Here is a 10,046-nt window from a genome sequence, read left to right as displayed (position 1 = left end):
TTGTTCTGCTACCACACAGATCTCTGTGGATTCCTGTCAGAAGATTCCTCTGTATCCTTACAGGATAAAATGTTTAATTAATTTTCTGATTAATTATATTTCTAACAGTTATGTTCACCTCTTAATGATAAAAATAGCCTCCATTTATGCCAGTTAAATAGAATTAACATTATTTTTGTTAGAATCCTAGAAAAGACTAATCATTTGTCTTAAAAGAGTGAACCTGTATTTAATTCCATTTAAAGAATAAAAATTAAAATGGCATGTATTCAGGGACTATATTAGGATCTGAGATATTAACAAATAGACCATTTCTGTGCAGGAAGTCAATAATCATCCACAGTAATCATCAAATATCTAATACCTAAAATATATTCCAAATATCTTATATCAAATATCTAAAGTGTGTCTGGGGTTAGTTACATTTTTTTTTTTACTCATTAATAGCCCTGTTCCAATCCTTAGTTCATCTTTCTTAGAAGTTTTTTAATAAAAAGATTATTGTAGAGGTATTTACAGTGAGGATCAATGGTGCAAGAGGATTTTAAATGTCAAGTTCCTACTGACAGTCAATATTTTTTACTTTGAAATGGCACTGGGCTGTAACAACAGATGCCTAGAAACATCCAAGCCTCTAACTTGGACATTAAACTTGGAACCAGTATTAGGTGAGTTCTCTTAATAATCTGAAGTCTATGATAAAGAAGAATAGGAATTTTTTTTTAATATAGATGTATAAATGCTTTCATATATAAGTGTGTGTGCATTTTTGTTCAGATGAGAACAGGTTTGAAATTGTTCTGATACTGGATGTTTTGGAGCTTTTTATTTCATAGACTAACAAAATGAAAAATTGTCTTCATGTTGGTAGGGCATTTAAAATCATTCAGGGAGGGGTAATGATAGAATTTCTCTCTTGGACAGTTTTTAAGGGAGACTTCTCAGTGGTATGGTGCTATATCTTCTTTTGCCTTAAAAAAAAAGAAAACTAAATCTGCAGTCATCACTAAAAATTGTAAATAAGGCTTTCTGCAGAAAAAATAATTTCATAAATATTTCTTTAAAAACAACTTCATGAACATTCCCTTAAGCTGGGAGTAGAGAATTTTTTTTTCCAAGGATTGAGCAATTAATTTATTGACTACTAAGAAACTATTTAAATTACAAGACATTACAGGGACAGGGGAGCAGAGACTTCTCACCCACCTTCAGAACATGGAACTAGGTTTTTTAAAAATAAATAAGAAAACAACCCTACTTTTTTTTCCTTTATAGGATAGGTTCAGATGACATTGCTCTTAGATCAGGCATCAGCTATTCAGTGAAGAGTGTCCAGTTGTTATCACCTAAGTAAAAATCAGAAGCAGTAAGCAGTAGAGATCTGATAATGATGTATAAATGCAGTTTTCTGATAATGATGTATATATGCAGTTTAAATTACACTGGGGATTAAATTAAAGATCTCTAACTGGGGACCTGATACACTATAAATGCACATGCACATTTATGCTTAAATATATAAATAGAGAAATAAAATGAAGAGAGGTAACATTATATTGAGGTAAAGGGAATCATTGAACTCCAGTGGTACTTTCTAGACCTCAAAAATGTATTTTTAATGTATTTTTAATTCTTTACATTTCCAACCTTTAAGGCTTTACAAAATGGCTTAAGTAGTAGATATTACAGCTCTTCATGCTTCACTTTTCCATGCCTAATGTTTATAATGACACTTACTTTCAGTAAAAATGTAATAATCAAAAGTAGGAAGTCTCAAGAAAGGGCTTCTTCTAGACAAAGAATTTTGGTAGCAAGAAATTCCAGCTATAGATTTAACTTCTTCACCTACAGATCTAATAGCACCATCTTGGCCAGTAGTAAACTTTGTTCCAAATTGAAAATATTGCTTCAGGTGACAAACACCTGGCCTCCTCTGCTCTGCCAAAGCCAACACTGCATTGGCTGTGAGAAATAAAGCCCTTTATTACTTTATAGTACCTGCAGATCAAAATGTTCTGATGTCTTACTGAAAGAAAAACAAAACTCAAACAGAGGCATTTGATAAATCTTTGTCTACTGTTGAGTTTTCTGGGGTCCCTAGGACTAGGTGAGAGAAGAGAATCTGACTCCATGTCCTCAGAAGGCTGATTTATTATTTTATGTACTTATATTAAATTAAAGAATGCTATACTAAAACTATAGTAAAGAAAGAGAATGGATTCAGACAGAAGGTTTAACAAGAATGATAATGAAAATCTCTTGACTGACTCTTCAGAGTCTGACACAGTTGGACTGTGATTGGTCATTAAGTTAAAACAATTCACATCGAACCAATCAAACCCATTGGTAAATTTCTCCAGCCACATTCCAAAGCAGAAAAACAGGGAGAAACAAATGAGATAATACTGGTTTTTCTTTGAGACTTCTCATCTTCCCAGGAAATGAAATCCTGTCAAAGGGATTTTTCAGAAAATGTGACAGTCACAGTCTACCACTGCTGTCCTCTATCCTGAGCATTTCAGAAATAGAATAGATGCAAACATAAAGGATTTTTACACATATGTATGCACACAAACACATGAACAGGCATACACTTCTCAAGGAAGTCAACGTAAATTCCAAAGGATAATAGTCATGCCTGGAGACCGATGTATTGCAAAAACTAAGGAAAAAGAGTTCAGTTCTGTTGCAAACAAGTTCAAGATACTGGGCTTTACTCCAAAAGAAGATTCAATAGAATATGCATTTTGCTCAGCTGCCCCTCAGAAATAGCACTGCAATTTTCCCCAGTACAGCTGAATTGAGAAGCACATTATATCATTTTTACTGCAGAAACCCCAGTGATGCTGTTTGATCACTCAGTTTCTGTAGGCCACACAGTTTTTACTTCATAAAGATCAGAGGAGACACGAGTGAAGGATTCTGCCAGCTGCTTCTGAAGTGCTGGAGATCCCATTTTATTGAGGTGCCTCAATTGCAGCAAGTCACAAACATATACCTGCTGCTCCGAGGCCACGTGCAGCTCCTGCAGTCATTGTCTGGGCCAAGACTTCCAGATTAGGCCCTTACACAGAATAAAATGCATGTCAAATCATAGAGGAGAAAATGTTGTCGAGAACAAAACCAAGGCAGTCTTGCAAAACTCTTATCTTGATCCAATCTTATTTTCCATTTATGTTAACAATATAGAATAGGTAGCTTGGAGCTCTTTATCTTTTCACTGATTATATCATTCTGTATTCTGTATGCACTTCATTGTCCTCAGTTATAAATGAGCTATAACAGAATTTTAATAAAATTCAGGAAACATTTTCTGATTCATGCTTGCTATTAAGCACAAGTAAAATGAAATTTATTATTTCAGTTGGGATGGTACATTTAGTACTGATATATCACCTAAGATATTAACAACTAATAAGATGCTACAGAAATATATTTCAGCTTGTAAACACTCAAGTGTTTTGTTGGGCTGTGCCCTGGTTTTTTGCAGCACAACAGAAAGTGTAATTGAATAACTAGATTTTCTATACTGCTACACATTTTGTTGAAGTCATTCAACCAAGAAACAGCAGATTCAAGAAATTAGTTATTTCCTATCAAAGTGTATGTCAGAGTTACATGATGAGTGTTTCCCACATAAAATGGAAGAAAAAAAAGAGATTTCACTTTAACAAGCTTTCTTTGTTGCAGGAATTTCCTCCCATTTTCATTTCAGCTCACACAGGCTGTTGAATCACATTGCCTTGGGCAAAAGATACCTGGAAATATTGGGCACACACTCATTTACAGAACATTACTTGTATGAAATATATAGACAGATAATATCCATATATAACTTGTTCTTATTGGATAATTCTGTAATAGAGATTGCATTTAATTAATCTTGATCTGGTAGCCCATGTGGCTTATTAATAAAAAAATTGTTTTAATTTTTATAAGTCAATTTTCTATCCCATAAATTTTTGTTCAATCCTTCTCTCTGAATTTAGGCCACAGTCTTGCCACTTTACTCTTGATTTAAGAACATACTCTCTTGGTCTACCTTGTCCCTTGGAGGGACAATTTGCAGCAGTTATTTGACAAGTACTGGGGGAAAGCCATTTCCTCTCTCTTTGCCCAGTTGTTCCAGGCAGTGAGAGTAAAGAGACGCTATAAACCATTTTACCTTCCTAAAAGTCCACAGAGATCAATTGATACTGCTCCTTTACTCAAATTCCTCACTCTCATATCTAGGTCATATTTTTACATCACAGTTCAAAGGTTGCAGACAGAACTTCAAAATATCATTTTGGCTTTTTCAGCACCAAAACTTAGACACCTTCTTGGTTACCTAAGACCCTTTATAACAACTCCAAAGAGAAAATTCAGACTATGAAACAAATTCGGTGTGGGTAAAATGGCTAGGAAAAAATGGACACATTCAGGAGTCTGCTTCATAGCAGACAGAAAGTGTTTTTTCTCCTTGAATGTCCACAAGGCTCAGCTGGGGACAATGAGATGCAATATTTTAGATTTGCTCTTGAGAATCCTGAGAATTTGCTAAATCTCTGTGTTCAAATGTTTTCCTCTCTGTAAATGTCACGGCTCACTGTTATTGAATGTTTATCTATTGTAATGCTTCACTGAAACAAAAGCCAGATTTGAAATTTTGTCCTTTTATTTGTAGAGAAAAATCATGATCAGCTAAGGCACAGAAGCTTTTTCCTAATACTCATCCTAGCTAAATACTGATTTAATGTTCCTGTTATGGCTAGGGGTGAAAGACTCATGGTAGCAACATGATGCAAGATATTTGAGTATTGAGGTTTGTTTTCTTTTCTTGCTGGAGTTTTAAAAGAGAGCAAAAACAAAAAGAGAAATAACGCTGAACAGAATGGGATGGAGAGCTTATCACGTACAGCCTGAACCAGGACAAAGGATAATTTGCTTCAAGGCTGCTCTAGCCCTTGAAATAAGCTAGCTGTATGAAAATGCTAGGATTTTAAATATAGCCCTCTGTCTAAGCACTTCAATTTCTCACTGTTCTACAATGGGAAACGATAACTTCACATATTGAAAGAGCCCATTTAAAGTCACCTAAAGAACTTTCAAACACAGCTCTATCTGATGTGGTGCCAGAGCCTGGAAACTTCTGCAACAGGCTTAGAGAGAGCACAGAACTTGCAATATCCTTTGCTCTGTGAGGCAGTGGGACCTTTGGACACTGGCAATCAAAGAGCAAGTCTGTTCTCTGGCCCACATTCCCCCTGTGTGTTCCTCTTCACACGTCCAAAACTTTCACCACCAATGAGCCTTTCCAGCATATTTACTAGGACTGTAAAGCCCCAAATGTGTTAAAGAAACAGTGATTCTTAAATGAGGTCAATGATATTATTTAATCTTTAAAAGAGGAACTAATCCTTTCCAAAATGTAGCCAGTCCATTCCTACTAGTGGTTAACAAGCAGAGAATATCTTTCCCAGCTTCAGCTATATGGTGGCTCCTGGTGCATCATTTCATGGAACTCAAAGACACATAAGTCACCCTGGGGAGGACCCATAAGTCTATTTTGTTTAAATAAAACATTTCCTTAGTTACTCTTAGAAACCTGGGTTCTAATATATTCTTCGTAATTTGCTTAGTTTCTCTTAAACCCTGAGTTTTAATGGAAAAAAAAAGAAAAAAAAGGCAATTTGCTCTTACAGGTCACTACCTCTTGCAGAAACAGCGAGAACAGGAGGGCTTGGCCGCTGCATATTTTAGCAATTTCCAACAATGTGACAGGAGAAGGTCTGACAATGAAAAAAAAAGATTCCTTGCCTCGGTGACCAGATTCCTTGCTTTGCAGAGGTGGCATCTTAGGTCATCTGAACCTCAAACCTCTAACTTTTCAATACTCTGTCCCTCTTCTGTGGAAACCCAGGGAATATTTCTCTGTCTGCTCTGGGGTGCCCTGACTCCCAGGAGAGCACTGACTTTGACCCTCATTCATAGAGAAAGTTTTCCAGACTTCAAGATAGACTAAAATCCACAAAAGCGTGAAACAGATTATAGAGAGCAGTGTAGGTGTATCACTTAGTGAGAAATTGAGGTTTTGGGATTTTTAGTGTGTTGTGGATGGCAGCAAGATGGAGGGCACAGGGTGTTGTCCTGGGTTTCTTCTTCATGCTGCTTCTTGCTTCTCCTTCCTGGGTTTGGGTGGCATTCTGCTGCTGTGGGCAAAAGCCACAAAGCTTCTTTGGGAAGTGCTTCTTTGGAAAAGCAAGGCTGTGCATTAACCCACCTTCTCCTGAGAGAATATACAACCAAAATCTTTCTTGATAGGGCACTGAAAAATTCAGGTTATCTCCCAGTGGGGTTGTTTTCAGTGTTGTTGACCCCTAGTATGTGAATCTGTTTAAATACAGGCTCTGCCTAAGGGCAGTAGTGGTGAAGTCTCCTAACCCAGGAGTAGGGAAAAAAGATTATAGAGGCAGTTCTATATAACTCTGTTCAAGAACAATTTTACCTGAAGTAAAGCATATTTTATTATGACTGCCCTCAAAACTTGCTTGTATTACCCGACTTCCCCACTTTTTCCACTGAAAATGAAAAAAGTCACTCAAAAATTGATCAACAAGGAGTACCTTAAACGTTTCTTTCTGTATCAAGTTGATTGTGTTTATAATGCTTAGCTAAAACTGTTCATAAAAATTCTGACCTAGATGTTGGTTTTAAACAGGATTTGTTTAATGTGTTTTAATAGAAAACAAGCAGTGAAATGTATAGTTTGGACAGTTCTATTGAAGAGTGCTGCAGCAGAAAAATATAATGTGTTGTAAAGAGTGTGTGTTTGCAATATATTTTCATTAAAGAGATCTGTGTTAAAGGAGCTGATTTTAAGAACAAACAGTAAACCTTTTTTCAGTATAGAATGTGTTCCCATTAACACTCTGCATAAGGAAAACACATTTTAAAATGCAATACTTTTGGTAAACACCTAATTGTGTTAGAACTGCATGTTTTTTTCCTGTGGTTAAGGTTTGGAACTTTTTTATTCTAGCTCACAAGACCACATCAGTTTTTTTACTGTAGCATTCACAATTTCAATTCAACATATTTGCCAGAGGTAGCTATTTTGTAAAAGGTTTTAAAGGGGTTCACTCACTGCACTCAAAATTAAGAGACATATTGTGACACTACAAGGTCCAACAAGCAAGTCAGAGCTCATTTACACTTTCATAAATTAAAGAATTCCATTCAAGTAATTTTGCTATAATGATTATAAGCCATCAGGAATTAATGCGAAAAGCTAATATTGTATCAAGAATGTGAATAGTATTTTCCAATTTGCATTTTGTTACTGCATTAAGATATTTACATGCTAAAGAGTGCATATTGTATATAGTATTAATACCTTTAAATCAATTTAATATTCAATGCAACTACATTAATGTAACATTATGGCTAAGAATTTAAATGCAAAAATGACTAGAAATTTTAAAACTGCTTCCCACAGCAGACATAACTCACTTGTATATAAATTTCAATGTAACTGGAGTAGTAAAAATATGAAAATTAATTTTTCAAAAGAGCTTTTCAGGAATTTATCACATCAGTGATTGTTCAATGACTTATAAGCATTTTCCTGCTCAACAGCCACTCAGAGCCAAGAAATCTCAAATGAGTCCTGCTTCATCCAGGTCTTAGACAACTCCTACAGCCTGCTCAGAACCGCTTCTGACTTCATTTGTGAGGATTCTATCAGTTTGAGGGCACAAAGTCTTCATTGTCCTCAGAAACAGACATGGGACTAATACAACGAGACTGCAGATTGTTCTACACTGCCTTCAGCTATCATTACTCTTCATTAAGGTTTTCCTGAAAATTAATTTCCCCCAGTGTTTGCTGTAGCTAGGGCAGACAGAATTTTTTCTGTGGTGTCCTCTATTTCTATTTGGTATGTTGGATGAAAAAAGCTCCTTCTACTCAAGTACCAAGTAAGACAAACCAGAGTTAGTAAAGTGGAAGTGAAGCTCTCTGTAAGGCCCCAAAAATCTCTCTTGACAAGGCTTGTGAAAGGGCTTACAGTTGTTCATGTAGTCTGAGTTAGACACACGGGACAAATACTGGCAAGATATTCTCAACAAAGTAACAAAAAAAAGCTTTACTGGCCACTTTAGAGAATCAGAGTACTTTGGCAAAAGTTTTAAAGGAGCATTCAGTCAACATGAAACACTTTCCAAAACATTAACTTAGTCAATTCAACTTCACCATGTATCTAAGGCCAAATTATTTGGGTCTGCACAGGAGATCACCCCAAGACCTTCTCTCCCTACCATTATAATTTGCTAAAATCTCCAGTTTAAGGAACACGTATTTTGGAAACTTAAACAAGGGTGATTGATCAGGTGTGTGCAACAGGCACCTGCTCACCCATGGAAGCACATGAAGTGGCACATGAAGGGTGTAACAGGAAAACATGACTTTCAGGTCAATGGGATCAACCCATCAGACCACGTGCACCTTTTTGGATGGCACCACCCTCACACAGCATCCTCCATGTTCAGGGAAAGTCATAAACCTCACACCTAGGCTCAAAATCCCTAGGGATTTGTTGTCATCTTATTGTAAATCTTCCATACCTTCTTGGTGATTTCTCATGGGCATCTCCTCACAGCATTGACTCCTTCTTCTCAGTACAGACAACAAACTCCATCTGTCTTCACAGCACAACCAACCCACTCTTTTGTAGCACTCATCTTCTTACTGGACACAGCTGTGGCCTATTAAGGGCAGGGCTGTTCCTAATCTTTGGTGATTAGTACAGCTGCAACTCCTCAGGTGAGATTACCTTCTGCACTACCTTTATTTTCACACATTCTATCCCTCTGCAGGAATTAACCACACACCACTTGTGTGCATTGTGAGGGAGCAAATCCCTACCGTGGCTGACGAGTCTGTGTGTCCAAATTGACAACTGGAAAAAAGATCAGCCTTGTAAATCTAGAGAGGAAACCTTATGAGGAGCAGCTGAGGTGATTTGGTCTGTTCAGCCTGGAGAGGAGGAGATTGAGGTGAGACCTCATTGCTGTCACAACTTCCTTGTGAGGGGAAGAGGAGGAGCAAGCTCCAGTCTCATCTTTATGATGATAAGCACCTGAGAGAAGGGCCTGAAGCGGTGTGAGGGGAGGTTTAGGTTGGGTATCAGGAGAAGGTTCTTCACCCAGAGGATGTTTGGGCACTGGAACAGCTCCCCAAGGCAGTGGTCACCAGCCTCATAGAGTTCAAGAAGTATTTGGACAATTCTTCTAAGTACATGGAGCTCTCCTGTGCAAGGAGTTGGACTCATTGACTTCAATGTGTCTCTTCCAACTAAGGAAATTCTAGTATTTCTCTGCATTTTAATGGCAGGATTTCTACAAGCGTTGTTTGTGTACACTCTCGCACCATCTGGAGCTCTTCTGTACTTGCAGAGAAATTATTTGTCATATTTTCTCCTAGACGTAAGCCTATATATATTTAAACAAATGTCTTCAAAATTAAAGAAGAAGGCATAATTGAGACAGTAGGTACTAATTTAAAAGTAGCATGAGTGATTTTTGCAATTCTTCCTAAGCACATCAGATGGAGAATACCTCTTCCTCAAACAGCTTCCTTGTGCTCTTGCAAAAGTGGACCATTGATGGAAGAAAACTATACTGCTGGAATATTTAATTATTTGTTTGTTGTTGTGATCCAGAGCCCAAGGAAGAATGTAACCATAACCATACTACTCAAGGGAAGACACAGGCTGACCCTTCGAGGCAATGTAAAATTTGTACCCAAAACATTTCCAATATTTTATGTTGATTTCAAGTTTTATGAGTAAAATCCCTTGAGGAAGGGAAGTGAACATACAACCAGCTTCAATGCTCATGCAAACACTTATCTTGTGGTCAGCCACATCCTGAAAGCAAATTGGTTTTGTATATTTTAGCAGACACCTGAAAATATCTTTAGAACTACTGCAGCTTTACACAGTTATTACAGTACATCTCAAAGATATTTCTTTTACCTTGGAAAGGTCCTTGAAAAGGGGGAATTCC

General features: G+C 37.0%; 1 long non-coding RNA gene across 1 annotated transcript; it reads right to left on the bottom strand.

The window, feature by feature from the left end:
- Nucleotides 1–795: 795 nt before the first annotated feature.
- Nucleotides 796–8,688, bottom strand: LOC135447439 (uncharacterized). The gene is made up of 4 exons (XR_010440120.1): nt 8,604–8,688; nt 2,999–3,064; nt 1,259–1,346; nt 796–971 (listed from the first exon to the last, which is right to left on the bottom strand). It is a non-coding gene; the product is annotated as an uncharacterized LOC135447439 (long non-coding RNA).
- Between the last annotated feature and the right edge of the window lie 1,358 nt (nt 8,689–10,046).

The sequence above is a fragment of the Zonotrichia leucophrys genome, chromosome 4, assembly GCF_028769735.1.
Source record: "Zonotrichia leucophrys gambelii isolate GWCS_2022_RI chromosome 4, RI_Zleu_2.0, whole genome shotgun sequence".
NCBI lineage: Eukaryota > Metazoa > Chordata > Aves > Passeriformes > Passerellidae > Zonotrichia > Zonotrichia leucophrys.
Note: the sequence above shows the minus strand (reverse complement) of the source record. Positions and strands in the feature narration are given on the sequence as shown.